An 18,130-nucleotide genomic window follows, 5' to 3' on the forward strand; every position below is an offset into this window, starting at 1 on the left:
GCACTGGGCCAGTGGTGGGAGACACTGAGGGTGCTGGAGAGATGACTCAGCAGTTGAGAACAAGGGTTGTTCTTCAAAGGACCTGAGTTCAGTTCCCAGCAACCACATCAGGTGGCTCGCAACTACCTATCTCCGGTTCCAACAGGATCTGGCATGTCTGACTTCTGAGGGGACTTACTCATACAGACACACATATCCACATGTTTAAAAATAATACAAGTAAGTCATGTGTTCATGGAAGAACACTCCAAAAGGGGAGAGAGGGACCTCAAAAGGACAGCTACACATCTCAGACGCATCTCTATACACATTCAATCCCATCTTAGATATGTGCGGAAGACATCCAAAGATTCTAAATTTTAAAGCAAAAACATAAGCCTCAGACTAGCAGACTACAAATCATGTTGTCTATGAATGGCAACTGAGCCTTCGTCATGGTGAGGGGTCCTCAATGGGACCTGAGGTCTTTCTGAAATTTATCTTAATATAATGGCAGTGATAAGAAGAAAAGAGAAAGCGCACACCTGTAATCCCAGCACTCGGGAGGCAGAGGCAGGTGGCCCTCTGTGAGTTCAAGGCCAGCCTGGTTTACAAAGCAAGTCTGGGACAGCCAGGGCTGTTACACAGAGAAATCCTGTCTCGAAAAACAAACATATAAGTAAACAAGGAGGAGAAGGAAAGAGAGAAAGCGGGAAAGAAAACAAGAAAAACGAGTATGGTGAGATGGCTCAGGAGGTAAAGGAATCTGCCACCAGACCTGACAGCTCAAGTTCCATATCCAGGATTGACATGGAGAGGGAGAGAACCAACTGTTTCAAATTGTCCTCTGATCTCTATACACAAGCTGTGGCGTGCTCACACACACACAAACACACACACTAAAAATTATAATTTTTTTTTAAAGAAAGAAGGAAGAAACGCAGGGAAAGAGGGAGGAAAGGAGTGGGGAGGGATGACTACAAATGTTTGGGAAACTGGGGACAAAGACAAGTATGGTGGGAGATTCCTGGCTACTTATTCTGCATGAGGAGGGAATGGAAATCTTTGCTTCTAACCCAACTTAAACCTGACGCTAACATGATGAATGGTCACAGTGTGATCCCTCTGGAATGTCCCAGGAAAGTAGAACTTAACATGCATAAAAAAAAACCCACATCATTTGACCTGTACATATGCTACCCACAAAAGAGCAATCGGTTACCTTTTTTCCCTATGGTTGGCAGTGTCAATGTTGTTCGCTTGGCCTCTACAGGAGTATTCACCTGGCCACTTTGCTTAAATCCTCTTGACACCACCTGTGACGGCTTTGCTCCTTCAGGGCAACCTCACTCTCCTCCACGGATCACTGCTTCAAGAGAGATTCTAAAAGCCAGTTCTAAAAGCCAGAGTTGACCTTAGCAACATACCACAGAGATACCTGCACAGCCAAGGTTATTGTAGCACCGTTCACAGCCAGCCGAAATGACCGCCAACAGATTAATGAATAACACTGTGATGTGTATACACAAGGGAGTTTTATTCAACTACAAAGTAGAAAGAAAATGTATCATTTGCTGCAAAGTTGATGAAACTGGATTTCAAGAGCCCAACTCAGAGAAACAGAGTATCTCTCATAAGCAGAATCTAAAACATTTTCAATTACATATACATGCATACAATAAACATACATGTACACATACATACAAATATATAGCTACTTATAGAATACCAACAATTCCACCAACCTGGGGAACCAATGAATTCATTGGCCTGACTCACAGAGCGTGGCTTAGGGGTGGCTTCAGGAGTGTGGGCATCTCAAGTAACCGTACATCTATAAAAATCTCACTTCTACATGGATTTTGACTTCATAGCTGCATGGATGGAATCACAGTTGAAGTCCATTCAGGAAGCCTCTCACAGGGCACATACTCTAACACCCCAAGACCCCAAGGCCTCAATCAATTAAGGCATAATCACACACACACATGGACTGGAGGTGCAGGAAGGAGAGATCAGAATCCCAGGGTATGCTCTAACGGCCTTCCCTAATCCTTCCTTCAAGACTAGATCTTGGGGGGCTGGGGGAGGCTCTCTTGTAAGTGGTCAATGCTGTTCTGATGAGAATGGCTGGTGTGGTCTGAGTATACAAGCATGGTTGAGAACGCCATCCATCACAAGATGTGTTATTTTGTAAGCTAACTAAAAGGAATATGAAAGAACACAGACTTTGACTTCAGTACTCCACCACAGCCTACAGTCACACACACACACACACACACACACACACACACACACACACACACACACACGGTCCCCCCAACATAAATAGATCTCAAGCCCAATCCCTTTGGCATTTACATGAAAACCTGTGCAGTTGCCAAAAAATGGACAAACGGCTCCTGTCATGCAGTCTAGACGCAAACGCATTGCGATGACTAAGTTTGTGTCAGTATTGTTTTCTAGGGCCACCATACAAAGTGCAGAGGATCAGGGGGTCACGGGGTCACAGGTCAAAGCAGGGCAGGTTGGTTTCTCAGAAGCCTCTGCTCAGGCACCACTCAACCACCCCACCCCTGGCCCATGCCCCACTTGCCTCCTATCCCAGGGCCCCTGTGTGTCTATGGGTCTCCTTGAAAGCACAGCGGTTGGATCAGATCCGGGTGTATCCTAACAGCTTTGTTGAACTTAGTTCCCACGTTGAAGGCCCTGATTTGAAATAATCACATTCTGCTATATACTAAGGGTCAGAGGGAAACAAGAGTCAGACATGATTTCCCCCAGATCCAATTTAGATAGTGTTGTAGTGTTTCTACCTCCACAGTGTGGGTGGACCTAGTCCAGTCAGTTGAGATTTAGGAGACAGGTGAAATCCTGCCTGCAACCTGAGTAGCCCCAATGCCATTGCATAAGCCAGTTCCCTGACACACACACACACACACACACACACACACACACACACACACACACACACACACACACACACACACACACACACACACACACACACACACACACACACACACACACACACACACACACACACACACACACACACACACACACACACACACACACACACACACACACACACACTTTCCCTGGCTTTATTATTGTTGTAGCTTGGTTGGTTGGGGAAGAAGGTCTCAATTTGGCTGGCTTTGAACTCATAGCAATCCTGACTCAGCCTCTGGAATGCCGGACATCAGCCAGAATGACCTTGGGCACAATTTAGTCATATCCCATTAGGAGGGAACTGGGAATGCAGCCTTCATTCCAGAAACAAAACAACCCAGCACCATTCAGAGATGGTGGGTGATGTAACGCTTAAAAAGCTGGCAGGAAACGCACCGCGCCACAACACAGATCTCAGGCGGCAAGGACCAAGCGCTTTGGAAGCCCCGGGCTCTGCAGGCCAGTTCCCCAGTGCAGAGGTCCCGCGCCTCGCGTCCCCCGCAGCCGCCACTGGTGAGCACGGACTCCGCCGCCATCCTGCGGCTGCCTAAGGCTCGCTGTGCCGCGCGCAAAGCCCTAGAGCTGGAGGCCAAGGGCACGCGCCGGGCATCTCGGGGCGCGTACACAGCGCTGCCCGCACGGACTCCGCACCGCGGGGAGGGGCGGGGAGCCGCATCTCCTCAGGGCAGGCGGGCCAATGGGCGGCTTCGCTGATGCTGTAATGCTCCAGTTCTGCCTTTCATTGGCCAGCAGCGCTCTGCGCTCTAACTAGTTAGTTGTTTTGGGGGTTTTGGGTTTTTTGTTTTGTTTTGTTTTGTTTTCTCTCCAGAAATTCAAATAAGAGGAAATAAAATCCGAAGCAAAAGCGGGGGTCCCTGAGCCCTGAACTCTGGGAGACAAGGAGACCACGCCTCTGCAGCGCCTTCTTGGCCCCCGCAAGGCCCAGGCACCTGCCAGGCTTTAAGGTCAGAAGACAGAGTGGTTGTTCACGTTTCTTCCTGCGGGGTCCCTGAAGGCAAGGGTGCTGGGACAAATTGGCAAGAGGAACACATAGATTTGCAGGGACCTGCGCGTGCCAAGCTTGGTGATCTCTGAACCATTTATTGCTGGAGAGTATCACAGACCTGGCATCCTGTGGATCACTCTAGAAAATGCTCTTGGGGCGGGGGGTGGGGGTGGGGGGTGGACAGGGCTGGACAGTCATGCCCCACAGGCATTCAGATCCGAATGGTGGTGCTTTCCAGGCGCCACCATGCCAGGGTGGAGCCTTGTGACATAACCAAGTGGCTGCTTGTTGCCCTCTCCCCAAATCCTACGTGAGGTCTGGGGGTGGCAGTTAAACAGTTAGCAGTGCCTCCCAACCTCTCCCTTGCACCAGATTTCCATCTCAGGTGGTCAGATCCCAGCCATCCTAGCTTTCGGGACTAAGAATTCCTTTCTGAACCAGAGATGACAGGTCCTGGACACAGTTCTCCCCGAAGGGACCCCTGGGAGGACCAAGAGACAGAGAAATAAGCAAGAGTCAAATAATGCCAGGTCCGGTGACATCTCTTAAAAAGGGAATGACAGTCTGTTGAGAGGATCAAAGAAAAGGAGAAATGACAACAGGGAGGAAGCGGCAGGTAGTGTAGACTAAGTCAATGTGGGCTTGTTAATGGAGACCATGCCCAGAAAGGGACCCGGGAAGGATTCTCTTCCAGAGCAAATCTCTGAGCTCTGAAAGTCAAACTTACTCTCTTGGGAAGAAAGTGCCTGTCCTCAGCCTTGGCAAGCACACACCCTGGCTACAGCCAGTTATTGCCCCTCAGATGCTGCCTCCACATTCTGCCTGGTACCACTCGGGCGTCTTTGTTTAGACAAGTACCACATGACCCAGAGGCCAGCAAGACCTTCAGGCCTAACCAGGAAGAAGCAGCTTGCACGGTAGTGGGGCATGGATGTCCTTGAAGCTGGGACAATGGGTTGAAATGGTACGAAGAGTCCGGAGATGAGGCAGGGACAAGATGAAAGGGGGAGGAGTGTACCTTGATGCAGTCCAAGTCCCTTTGGGTATTGGAGCCCTTCGTTCTGGTCCCAGCCCCATCTTTGCCGGCATGACCTTGGGCCAGTCATCTCAGCTGTGGCCTAGTTTCCTCACTTATAAAACAGTAGGGGAGGAGATATGGTTGTTAAAGTCCCCTCCCCTCCAGACTCAGTAGCATCATCTTTTTTTGGGAGGTCCTCTTACCTACTGCAGCTGGCACAGTTCTTAAGATGCTAGGCAGATGGCTGCCGATGGCACAGTCATGCTCATGGGTGGGGTGGGGGTGCTGACACTCAGGGATGACTCGAAAATGGTGCAGCACGAAGCCCTCTCTCTTTTCATCTTTTCATATGCAGCTTGCTGAGACCCTGGGACCCAGTGACTAATGTGAATGTACCTCGAATGGCACAAGATGGTCCTGCAGCCGCCTCTGCAAGCTCCACCTCTCTTTGCAGGCAGCAGGCAGCAGAATTTAGGAGGAAAAAAAAACTCTGCTGCTTTCAGGAAGGTGAAGTCAGACTCCAGAGAGAGGCCAGGAGGCCAGAGATAGAGAAGTGATTTTCCCAGAAGCAAGGAAAAGGGGTTGGGCCAAGAAAGCCCTGCTGTTCCTTTGCCCCACAAGTCCAAGCACAGCTCCTTTACTCTCATTTGATAGCATGCCCTATTTTGCAGTTGTTTTCTTGTTTGGCTAAGAATTCTTCCTTTAAAGAGGAATTTGATGTAAAAGCAAAGGCAAGACATTGTTCAATAATTATTTCTTGAACTAGGTGTGTCAAGTGCGGTGTTGGGAACTGGGTGCAGGTTGGTAGTCCAGACAAACCCTGCCTCTGTTTTATAGACTTTGGTTCAGTTGGGGAGGGCTTTTGTAAGCTAGTAAATATTTAATGAACTTCTATGATCAGGATGAAGAAGAGGAAGAAGAGGAAGAAGAAGAAGAAGAAGAAGAAGAAGAAGAAGAAGAAGAAGAAGAAGCTTTTGAAGATGGCCTTTGGTTTGCATGGTCAGGGAGTTTTCTGGGATATTCCTGCTTCTAGATAGGCCCCTTCAATGTGAAAGCTGTGTACCAGTCCAGATTGGATCCCTGGGAAGCTGAAAACAGCTAGGAGAGATGAGCAGCCACTACAGGTAGATGAGTCAATGCTTACTCTATATAAGGTCCTGGATTCAATATGCAGTATCCACCCCCTAAAAGTAAATGGGACAGTAAACTGCCTTCATGGTGGCATGGTTGGCACCCTTCCCTGGGCAACTGAAGCAATGGCTTTTGCCCTCTTCCCTTAGGCTTGCTAAAGTACAACCATGCCTACATATCAAAGACCAACACAAACACAGAGATTTACACACAGCGATTGATACCCAAACAATGTCAGCTGACTCAACAAAAGAATGGATTTATGACTGAGGAAGTAGTTAACATTCTAATCAGAGGAGAAAGGCTTAAATCCACTTATTTAATATCTTGGAGAAGTTTGGGTGGGCATCTACACATCAACTGAGCAAAATTTCATGAATTAAAAGAACCAACGAATTATGGGAAAACAATACGTGATTCTAGAAGTAGAAAACTGAACTGTTCAAAAGTCATATTCCAGCCACAGTGTAGAGAAATGAGTTGGGGAGAGGCACGGATCCATGCTGGTCCAAGAAAGAGATGGCTGTGGCTCCTGGGTAGGATAGAGGCGGAGGGCTTAGAAGGAACAAGACCACCAGATGCAGTCTGCAGGGCTTGCTAGTTTTCTAAGAGACTGTGTGAGGAGTGGGGAGCGCCCCTCAGGCCTTGAGTGGTCCAGCTCCTTGCTTAGACCCCTTTGTGTGCCCCGGCTATCACCTCATCCTCAGGATGCACCTGGGATGCTCTTTTCCTGTCGTTGGACAAGCATTTCCCCCAGGGAGCTTGAAAGCAGGAAAAGAGCTGGGCCTACTTGGGCCATTGCTGTGTGACCTCTAAGGACCTTCCAGAGTCCTGCCAAGGGGAAAGGAGAGTAGGACTGTTGCAGACAGGATGGATGTCTTGGAATTAGACTCCAACATGGGGTGCATCCTGAGTCACGTGAAGGAGCCATCCCACATAAATGAGGAGGAGCCTTTAGAGAAAGAAACAGAAGTAAAGCCACCTTGTTCAACCCCGCTGTGGTGGACCTTGGCAGCCCTGATACCTCTTAGGATTGTTGCAGGCCAGCATGAGATGCTAGATCTTTCTGAGCCAGCAGTACTTGCCACTACAGAGACAGCAAGCCCACGTTGATGGAGACTCTGGGTGGTACTATGACTAAGGGCACAGATGCCCTGCAAGAGGCTTGAGGATCAGCCTCGTACATACCCCCACTGTGTTCTGAATATGGCTGCCTCAAGGTCGTTATGGAATCTGTTTCCATTCCTGAAGAAATCTGTGAAGAGCCCAGGCCAGGTCTAAGGAAACCCAAAGAGACAGGTATTGAGATAAAAGAGAAAGGAACGGCTTTCCACAGAGCCAGCGGATCCAGCCGGCAGCAACTCACCTGGGGTAGACTGTGTCATCTCAGCAAGAATCTTGGGAAACTTTGTCTTCTGCAGTCCAAATTCTACACGTTCCCAATGTGAATAACCCGTTGAGAGAAGCAAGTCTGGCTCAGTTGACAGAAATGAGCCTCTGTGCAGATGAAAATTCAGTTTTCAGATGGCTGTGGCTGAGGTTGTCCCTCAGAACCCTTTGACGAGCTGCTATAAGACATCTTTGTGTCCCCATGCTACTCAAGGGCCCCATATGCCAGCAAATCTCCCTTTCTGATCTTTTGATTCTTGCTTGGAATAACTAAAGTGGTGGGAGTTAAGGACAAGACTGAAGATGCCGCTCCTCAATGAGGTCCAACGGGGACTAGAATCTTCAAAAATTTTTAATTCTGCTTTGAGGTTGGCTCCCCAGAATCTGGCCCTGAGGTGAGTGCTCTTGAGAAGGGGCCCATTGGGCAGTTATTAAGCAGTGTCCCCCAAAGGAGAGTAGGGAATAGAACTAGGCAGAGAAGGAAGCTAAGCAAAGTGGTTGAGTCAGCCAAGGCTTCATGTTTTCAGGGTGACTGACCTGTCCCATGAGGAGGTCTGGAGGCCTAGACCCTCTCCACCTAGCAGTTAAGGGTTTCTATGGTCTGTCCAGCTATGGCTTGAGTATCATGTGTTGAAGGCTTGGTTCACAGTGTGGCAAAGTTGTGAGGTGGAAACTTTGAGAGGCCGTGTCTAGTATTAGCTCTTTTGGCGTCACTGTGAGCAACATATCTGACAGAAGCAACTTATGGGAGAAGGAGATTGTTTTAGATACAATTTTAGGGGAATTTCAGTCCTTCATTGTAACATAATGAAGTTTATGTCAGCAGGCATGTGTGGGGGAACCTCTTCACATGGTAGGAGACCAAGAAGCAGAACATTCGGGTTAGGACTGAGGTTGGCATAACTTTAGTAGGTCTACTCTCGATGACCTACTTCCGTGAGCCACGTCCAACTTGCTAAAGTGCTCATAGATTCCAAAAATAGCACCACAAGCTGGGGACCAAGTGGGGAAAACATGGACACCTGGAGTGCACATCAGATTCAAGCTGCAGCAGGACAGTTGGCACTGTACTTTCAGGGAGGACCAGATCCCAGACCCCTGAGAAACCAATCTGTCTGTCTCTCTATCTCTGTCTCTCTATCTTTGTGTGTGTGTCTCTCTCACACACACACAGATGCTCTCTCTCTCACATACACACATGCACACACACACACACACACACACACACACACACACACACACACACACACACACATGCTCTGATATCATTTGCAAAGAAGTCCTCATACCACAGCCTGGCTGAAGTTGACACTGTGCCCTCTAATCTACAACACCGTGATCTACAAGAACCCTAATCATTTTGATTATAAAGTGAACCCCACCTCAGGCATTTTGTTGTAATAATGAAAAACAAACTCACACCAGAGCTGTGTCAGAGTGATGTCTGCTCCCAGGCACTTCTCATTTTCAGTTCACACAGGCAAAGAAGCCTCCAGAAACTTGAGGAGAGCTCTCTAAGAGGCGTCTGTGTCTCATCATAATGAATGGATTCTGTTACTTGTGGCCAAATGTATCCCAACTGATTCAAGTGCTGCTTTGTCAGACGCTCCCAAGAAGCGCGCAGACATTTCTGTTAGATCCTTTCTCTGCTGTGACCTGACAACCATGGATAAGAAGAAGGGTGTGTTTTGGCTCACAGTTCAAGGGCACAGTCCATCCTAGTCATGAAAAGTTGTAGCAGCAGAGCCTGAGACAGCAGGTCACACTGTGTTCACAGTCAGGAAATAACGAGTGCGGATCAGCCCTCTTCCTCTTTTCTATGCAGTCCAGGATTTCGGCCCATGGAACATGCCATCTATACTTAGGGTAAATCTTTGCACCTCAACTAACCCAATCTCGAACGTCTTCACAGACACACACAGCGGTTTGTCTCCAGGGAGATTCTAAGTGCTGTCACTTTGGCAACCAGTATTCACCATCATAGCTCCTAACTCCCTGCAGCCACCATAGAGTGGCTCACAGATGTCTGTGCCAATGCCCAGCTTACACCTCTGCTCCACCCCATCCTCCCCCTTCATGGGATCCCTCACCCCAGCCCTCCACATCAGGGGTCATTCCCCCTGAATTCTAGCATAACACATCTTTGGATGTATAGACCCCTGCTTTTCAGTCTTATGTTTTTCGGCATAGTGAGCCCCATTGCTTTGAGAGCTGTTTTCTTAGGTTTCCATAGGTGAGGAATCACGAAGAAAAGCTTGTTTTCATTAGCCTTAATTAACCCACACAAGGTCATTTGTGAATTTTACATTTTAATTAACTTTTATTGAGCTCATGTTCAAAATGAGAAGCAGAAAGTGTTCATTAATGTTAAATCCTGAGGCCCCTTGTATGTGACTAGTTCAGCAGATAGGAAATTGGAAATCTTTTTCAACTGCTCAACACATGGTAGGTCTTGTAATTCCTGATTTTCCCTAAACACATCCATACCTCTTTCAGAGGATAAGTAGAAGAAAGTTTGAAGTCATTAACCGTCTCAAGCCTCCTTTCCCAAAGCTTCTCTCCCTGCCTCCCTCCTTGGCCACCTACGAGGACCTCATTCTCTGTTAACCTGCTGTAAATCCATCTGAAAACCACCATATTATCCCCAAGTGAGCACTGTCCACCTTTGTTTCCTTCATAATACTGTGAACTTCTTGAAGGTAAAAGCATGTGTTGTTTATAGTTTATCATTTAGAGTGGTACTTGGCATCCAGCCACCCGTTCAGCATAGATGTATTCAATAGATGAGAGTCAAAAATGGTGTTCCTGGATTCATCTAAGTTTCATTTAAGAATGAATATGCCAGGCTAGTGATGTGGCTCAGAGAACAAAGGCGCTGGTCATCGAGCCTGACACCTTGAGTTTCATCCCTGGAACCTGCATGACAGGAGGAGGAAACCGACCACTGCAAGTTGTCCTCTGACCTTCAAATGCACACTGCGGCATATGAGTGTCTGTCTCACATACATACGCACATACACACACATACATACATACATATATACATACATACATACTGTAGCATAATATAATAAATATATCTATATTGCTGTATTTCAGTGTATAAAATGACTCACCAGAGGAAAAATGCCCTTTTTAATAGCAGCCATGGACCAAAAGACCTGTTTTCATTCTGGATTTCTAAGGCACTTGGTGAAGAACAGACAATGGCTGGACTTGAACTTAGGGCAAATCCAATCCTTTGCAGGTGGGATAACAGAGGTCCCAGAGTCTTGAGGCATGGCTTCCGGGTGGTTCCCTAGGCACTCTGATGGCAAGGCTTAGCTCTTCAGATTGTCTTCTAATTAAGCAAAAGCACTTAAAGAAAAAAAAAAAGCAGAACTGGCATAGATTCTGCAAACACTTGCCCATCTTAATCTTAAGTCTCTCAGTGCCTACCTGGTAAATCTTGACCAGCCCTGTTCAATGAAGTCCCATCCCAGGAGCTCTTGTTGATCATACCAAAATGTCCAGTGATAGAGGAAGCACTTACAGTGAGTGCACTACACTCAGCCGTCCCCATTGCCCATGCGCCATTTTATTATTCTCTCAACACCCATGTGAAATGACCTTCCTCAAGCCCTCTTATCCCCAGCATGGTGTGGCATGGAGGAAGAGAACGTGTGCTGTCACCTTTCAAGGAGAAACCCCACATTTGGAAGAGCTGGAGCTGATGTGTACACTGCTCAGGTTTTTCTCTCTGACGAGATCTGTCTTTATCACAGCAACAGAAAACAAACTCAGACAGTGCCTGACAAGTAGGAGCCACTCACAAACCACAGCTGAGTTTGTTTGTTGGTTGGTTGTTGGTTTTTCTTTCTTAAGACAAGGTCTGACTCTGTAGCTGAGGCCAGCCTGGAGCTCTCCATGCGGTCTAGGCTGGATTTGAACTTGACACGGTTCTCCAGTCTCAGCCTCCCAAGTGCTGTGATTACAGGCAAGTGTGAACCGCCGTGCCTGGCAACCATTTGTACCCAAATGGCCCGCTAACATTTTAGTGAACTCACGTGGATAAGGAAGCAGGGGAGGGGGTGTGTGTGAGTGTGATCACAAAGCTAGTCAGCAGTCTGGAGGCTCCTGGCCTCAGTTCAAGAGGCAAGGGTCATAGAGGCGGGCCGGGGCTAGACACCATTCTGTGGAGCATGAGTCGCTTTGTCACTTGCAACCTTGCCACCTTGTCGCAAGGACAGGGTCTGAACCAGCCATGTTCATAGTCTCAGCTGTCCCTCTTGACTTGTGTGCCACCTGAAGCCTTCTCCTCCCCATCCGTCTGTACGTCACAGCACCGTGTCCTCGGCCACTCTCAAGAGTTCGGTGCTTGAATCAGGACTTCATTCATCTCCTTGTTTTAGCCTCTTCTGAGGCAGATGTTCTCGTGCAGCTGTGCTGGTGTGGGGGTGGCGCTCAGCTCAGCAGTCACTTAACAGCAATTGACTGGGAAACATCTCATTCCCCTATTAACCTCTTCCCCTCTTCCTCAGCCCTCTTAGACAAGTCCTTGTGACCCGGACATTATTTTATACTTGAAATCATTCCATGAGTACAGAAAGGATTCTGTTTAGCCTCTAGACAACAAATGGCCCTCAGGCAACTGCCTGGGAGGAAATCTTCCTAGGACAGAAAGGTCAGTTTCCTGGGAGCCCAGAGCAGAAGACTAACTCTTTGGAAGCTGCCTGAACAGTTTGCACTCTGAGCTGGGGACATTTGCAGGCCAAAGGACACCAGCACCCACAGGCTCTCCCCTGGTTCAAGCTGCAGCTGAGCGACAACATGGACAGGCCTAGGGACGTAGTGTTAGGTGACATAGGACAGGCATGGGAAGGTGCACACTACTTGGTCCCACTTACATGTATGACCTGGTCTCATGCAGATTGAGTGGAATGCTGGCAGTCAGGCTGGAAAGCCTGGGGAGACAGAGGGTCCATGGGTTCCAAGTCACTATTCAGGAAGGGAGGTCAGTCCTGCATTGTGACTGCACAGTTAGGTGATAGCTACAGATAATAATGACATGCTGACTGCATCAAAAGATGGAAAAGAAAACATCGAATATTATCAGCAGTAAAAATAAAAAAAACATTTTTGGAAGTATATTTACTGTAACTTGCTTCTAATTTTTTTTTTATCTGTGATTCAGGGTTTCTCTCTATACGCCCTAGGCTGTTTCCAGACTTGGTATGTAGCCAGTGCTTGCTTTGAACTTACCATGTAGCCTAGATTTGTCTTGAAGTTGCTACCTGGCCCAAGCTGACCTCAAACTGACCATCTCCTTGTCTCAGCCCCCTGAAGATTAGAACTACAGGTGTGCACCACCACACATGGCTTTCGTATCTGTGCTGAAGCATCATGCCGCCTCTCATTATTATGTACAATTTCAAAAACACAAACAGATTTGTTTCTAGTCTTCAGGTGTCAGGATAAAGGCCTGGCTCCGAGGAGGCTGCAATCGGGCAGAGCACACAGAATGAATTCATTGAGTCGGAACATGGGCTGCGCATTTTGTACCCTGACAGCAGAGGATTCCCGGTCATCTCTCTCCCTCACAGAGGCAGCAGAAAAGGGGGGTCTCAGCCCTGGCCCCTTCTGGAGTGTCTCAGGTTTCCAGGCCCTCCCTTGTTTGGAAGGCCCTAGCTCTCCTAGGCTGACATCTGAGCTCCCTGATGAATATTCATGAGACTCTCCTCCAGGCTGCACTCACTTGAGCAGATTCCAATTATTATTATTATTAAAAAGAAGCACTGCCAGTTAGGGAGCAGCCTTCATTAATGACGCCTGTCCCCCCTCTGTGCATGTGGGGCACTGTTATTCCTTCCACCAGCTCCTTTTATACAGGGGAGGAGCACGGCCCCTAGGGAGGTCCTGTGGCATCCCCAAGGTCACTCGGCTCAAAAGACTCAGGAAACCCCTGTCCAACAAAGGAGCCCAGAGCCCTGGCTGTGAAGACAACTCTTGTCACTAAGCACCTACCCTGTAGCCAGTGGGTCATTCTACAGGTGCTGTCACCTGGGGCCAGTTCTAAAGCCTGAATAATAAAGGAGCCCTGGAGGCTCTGCCGGGAACTCCATTCCCTCCGCAGAAGTGGGGAAGCTGGTCCTCCTGGGTGGAGCTAGTCAAGCAGTGCCACTGAGACACAGCACTGTGTGATGTGAAGGAGTCCAGTCAGTAGTCAGTGTATCTTTTGTCCCTACCCACACCTGTGGTTTAACCGAGGGGGTTGGATGGCGCCAACAAAGGTTCCCAAGCTCCCAACTCTGGGACACACATGCAGATAGCATTTCACTAAAGTCTCCTCGGAGCTCTCTGCTCTCCCCTCTAGCAGCAGAACCTCTGAATATGTGCATGGCCTCTCCACAGCAGTCTAGAGACGAAGACAGGTGCCACCACCTCCTGTCTGTGCTCAAGTGGCGGAGACTAGCATGCTTCTTCAGTAGATAGCACAGCCAGGCAGCCACAGTAGCATCTGTTTCCCCAGTTACTTTTCCTGTTGCTGTAATAGAATAGGCAGACAAAAGCAACTTAAGGAAGGATGGAGGTTGGCGGGGGTGGGGGTGGGGTGGGGTATCTTTACTCACAGAATGGAGAGGAAGTCATGGTGACAGGAGCTGTAGGCAGCTGGTCACACTGTGTCAGGAAGCAGAGATCCAGGAATACTTTTGCACCGCTTAGTTATTAATATATATATATATATATATATATACACACACACACACACACACATACACAGTCCAGGATCCTAACCTAAGGAATGGTGCAACCCACAGTGGGCATCCCCTCCCACCTCAATTAACCTGATCAATACAATTCCCCACAGGCAGACCCAGAGGCGCTTCTCCCAGGCAACTGTACATCTCACCAACTTGACAGCTGAGGTCGCATCAACACACCTGTCCATCAAACAAAACTCCCTTTTAGCCCCAGAGCAGCAGTTTTCAAACTATGGGTCACAATCCTTAGTTTGTGGGGGGAGGGGGTTGAACTACTCTTTTTACACGGGTCACGGTCACACATCAGATATCCTGCCTATCAGATATTTACATTATGAGTCATAATCTTAGCAAAGCTACAGTTTTGAAGTAGCAACCAACGAATAACTTTATGGTTGGGGGCCACCACAACGTGAAGAACTGTATTAAAGGGGCGCAGCATTTGGAAGGTTGAGAACCGCTGCTGTAGGAGAAGGAGATTTGATGGTGCAGCCAGGAAGAAATCGCCTCCAGGATAAAGAGAGTTACAACTGGAGGGCATCAGGCAGGGCGAGCGCACAAGCTCCAGATGCCACTGCAGCTACAGAGGCACTCTGCTTAAGAGCCTGGCTCTCCCCTCCTGTAAATGTGGGTCACAAAACCAAAGGGCTGGGGGCTGCAGTAGCTCCCTCCACTGCCCAAGCTTCCTAGTTGTCACCTCCAGACCCCTGTCCTCCTTCCCTTCCTCCCTCCTTCCCTTCCCCACCAGAAGCGCAGCTGCTTACAGAGGCATGGCTGTCCTCTCTGAGCTCTGGCCTCCCAGTTTGCATAAGCTAACGTTCCCCAGGCCTGCCAGCCGGTCTCCACTCCAGCAGCTTTGCTGTGAGGACAGGAGAAATTCATTTGCAAAGGACAAGCATAAAACCTCGGGTGAGGCGCAATGTACCACAGTAAGTGGGAGCAGCTTTAAAAAAAAAAGCACAAAATCCATTGGGGACCCTGTTGCCATAGGAACCAGTGTTAGAGCTTGCCTTCTGATAATTAATGGAGGGTTTTGCTATCACAGTCTTCTGGAAACTTCGCTTTCCCCTGCGCTGCACTGCAGAATGCAGCATCCACTCCCCATTCATAAATATTTCATGACCACCGGCTGCTGCTGCTGCTGCGTTTCATCACTGTGGATAACACTGGGCCTAAGCCACCCCTTGCCAAATTCCCGCTGTCCTGTCAGAGAGCGGCTTCAATTTCTTCATTTCTTCCACAGCCCCCATGCATCTGCTTGGAGATTCTTCACAGTCCCACAGAAATGCAGTGCTTCGTGGCTGCTTTGCTCTGTCTGGGAAGCTGCACCCAAGGAGGCACCCATCCTACACACACTGTGTGCAGAAGTTGCCTGCTTGGCCACCCTGGCACCTACTTCTCCTTTGGGTGTGAATTTGGTGGAGCAAAGCTTCCCTAGAGCAGAGGTAGCTAGTGAGCCTGCATATCCTGAGCCTAATTTCCAAAGATGCCATTCCCCGGCCCAAGACATTACAAGTGCTTAATGTAGGGAGCCCTTCTCATTGGCTGCAACCCACGAGGGCGGGGCATCCCACTTGGGCTCTCATCTGGTCGAAGAGGTACTGGATGTGCCCCCCTCCACCCTGGAGCTGGCAAGGAGGCCCTGCTCCCTAGCCTGCAAAGTGATTGTTGGCCACCATGCCTTGCCTCCCAATGCTCCTGTCGGAGGCCACTTTTCAGTTGGCCCCATCAGCTGTAGCAGTGATGACAGGTTGGTGTCACAGAGGAACCTTGGTCTGTTGTGGCAGCCCACCACCTCAGCAGAGTGACCATCACCTCGATTGGTCTGTGAACTGCTGCCTCAGTGGTGGCCCACTGCAGTGGCCTGTCGGCAGAGATACTGCCCCAAACTGGCAGGCCACCTCAAGCCACAACCCAAGCAGTCTCAATGCCCGCAGGCTGTGACCCACTGTCACTTCTCACCTACATAGCAGTGGCAAATCCTTGCAGCCTGCTGGCCTCCTGCTGTGGCGGCCAACCACACCTTCCCCAAGAGCTATGTCTAGCCCTTGAGCAGCAGGCAACTAAAATTTCAAATGGCTCACTACGGTTTCCCCTTCCCGCCTCAGGGCACCCAGCCCTCCTTCCTGCCCTGGGGCTGTGGAGGAGGCAGACAAAATGGCCGCTCCTGTCAACACTGCAGCAGGAGCTGTCCACGATGACAACAACCCTGCCTGCTTAGCCTACTACCTTTACAGTGGACTCTTTGTACATTTTGGACTCTGTAATCTTTATAATAACCCCTCAAGGTAGAAAAGCGTCCAGACCTTTGCCTGACAAAACTCTAGCACCCCAGCTCCTCCCTAACAGACCTCTGTAACTGCCATCTCTACCCCCAGTGGGACTCATCCCAAATTATGCTAATTTGAGACAAAATGTATGGACAAAACCCACCAATCCCTGGGCAGGAGAACCAACCAATCTTTGAACAGGAAAGTCCACCAATCCCTGAGCTCCCCCAAGCTTAGGACTTGAAATCCCACCACTCCACACTCTGGAAATCCCTGCCCCAGAAAGCTCCTCCCCCTAAGACACCTTATATAAAGGCTGTGTCTGCCCAGTTCCTTGCTGCTTTCTCCAGAGAACAGAGGCAGCTGCTCCTGGTTTCAGTCCTCTTCTCTTGGGTTTGTCCCCTCAATAAATCTCTTTTAAAAGATGTACTGCCTGCTTTGACTCTCTCGTTGAAAGAGAAGAGAAGAAAGAAGAAACAGAAGGAGCAGAGCTCAGGCTCCAAGATGCCTCAGCTCCTCAGGGTTGGGACATCTGTTCCCGTTAAAGAGAGGGTCTAACAAATGTTTATTAGCCCTATAATTATTACAGTGGTATTTTCTAACCCTCTATCCATCAATAAAAACACAGAAACCTGATAGATTTTAAAATGGCCTTGCTTCACCTGGGGGCAGGGCAGATATTAATCCTCTAAACTACCTTCCATATCTCCCTGCCCCAAACCCATGCCATCTGCTACTAATAATTTCTGTTGAGCTACCTCCCATCCATAATCCCAAATACTCACTAAGGTTCTTCATCTGGGCCGAATTCTCCAGCCATGCCGGCCGTGTTCTTCTTACTCCACCTCACCCATGGTGGGAACCTCCTTCCTTTTGCTCTTCCCCCGCTGTCCCTTCCCAAGATCCTCTCCGTTCTCAAAGGCTGAAAACCTTAGCTATGCCTATCCCATTTGCCCTGCCCAGATGTGTTGGCTTTCTATTGGTCAAATAGGAATAAAGTTTTAGGCAAGTTTACAAACATCATTTTGGGGTATGTGAGTCCGCTCATTTGGGCAGCAACCAGACCAACCCCCAACAGGCAACCCTCCTCTGGGAGCTGCAATGTCTCTGTTGAGGAGGCTTCCTCTCAGAGCTTCGTGGTTCCTGGGCTCCCGTGCCTCAGGATACCCTTTGGGACAACTCTGTCCCACCTCAGGGCTGGAATCCCAGTCCTCAGAGTTGTGAATTTCCTAGACATCCTTCCATCTGAGCACCAGAAGGCAAGCTACCAATAACTAACAGCAACATCTGAGAGTCGCCGCCTCTAACCTCTGAACGCATCTCTCCTTCAAAGCTGACCTGAGGCAGAAGACAAGGAACAAGAAAGAAGAGAGATTCGAACGCAATGGAGGTCACAGTGATGGGCGGTGTAGAGAGTGAGAAATAGCAGCAGCAGAGCATGTGTTTATTAAAGCTTTGTTCATAATCACCACACCTTGGAAGCTACCACGATATCTGCCATTAGGTAAATGGGTAAATGAACTGTGGTTATCTGAATAAATGAATATTATTCTGCACTAAGGGGAAATAAAATTCATATGACTAACTGAAAGAAGTTGATCTAAGAGACCTATACATTGTAGATGACACTCCATAAAAGATG

General features: G+C 48.7%; 2 long non-coding RNA genes across 2 annotated transcripts; one reads left to right on the forward strand and one right to left on the reverse strand.

Moving 5' to 3' along the window:
* The first annotated feature begins 2,906 nt into the window (after window positions 1-2,906).
* On the forward strand, window positions 2,907-5,976 carry LOC311605138. Its single transcript, XR_014781819.1, has 3 exons — window positions 2,907-3,899; window positions 5,314-5,465; window positions 5,860-5,976. It is a non-coding gene; the product is annotated as an uncharacterized lncRNA (long non-coding RNA).
* A 4,283-nt stretch (window positions 5,977-10,259) lies between these two features.
* On the reverse strand, window positions 10,260-15,093 carry LOC311605139. Its single transcript, XR_014781820.1, has 4 exons — window positions 14,983-15,093; window positions 14,087-14,135; window positions 10,595-14,001; window positions 10,260-10,394 (listed from the first exon to the last, which is right to left on the reverse strand). It is a non-coding gene; the product is annotated as an uncharacterized lncRNA (long non-coding RNA).
* Window positions 15,094-18,130: the final 3,037 nt, after the last annotated feature.

Source organism: Acomys minous, assembly GCF_964271855.1.
Source record: "Acomys minous genome assembly, chromosome: 9".
NCBI classification, from domain to species: Eukaryota; Metazoa; Chordata; class Mammalia; order Rodentia; family Muridae; genus Acomys; species Acomys minous.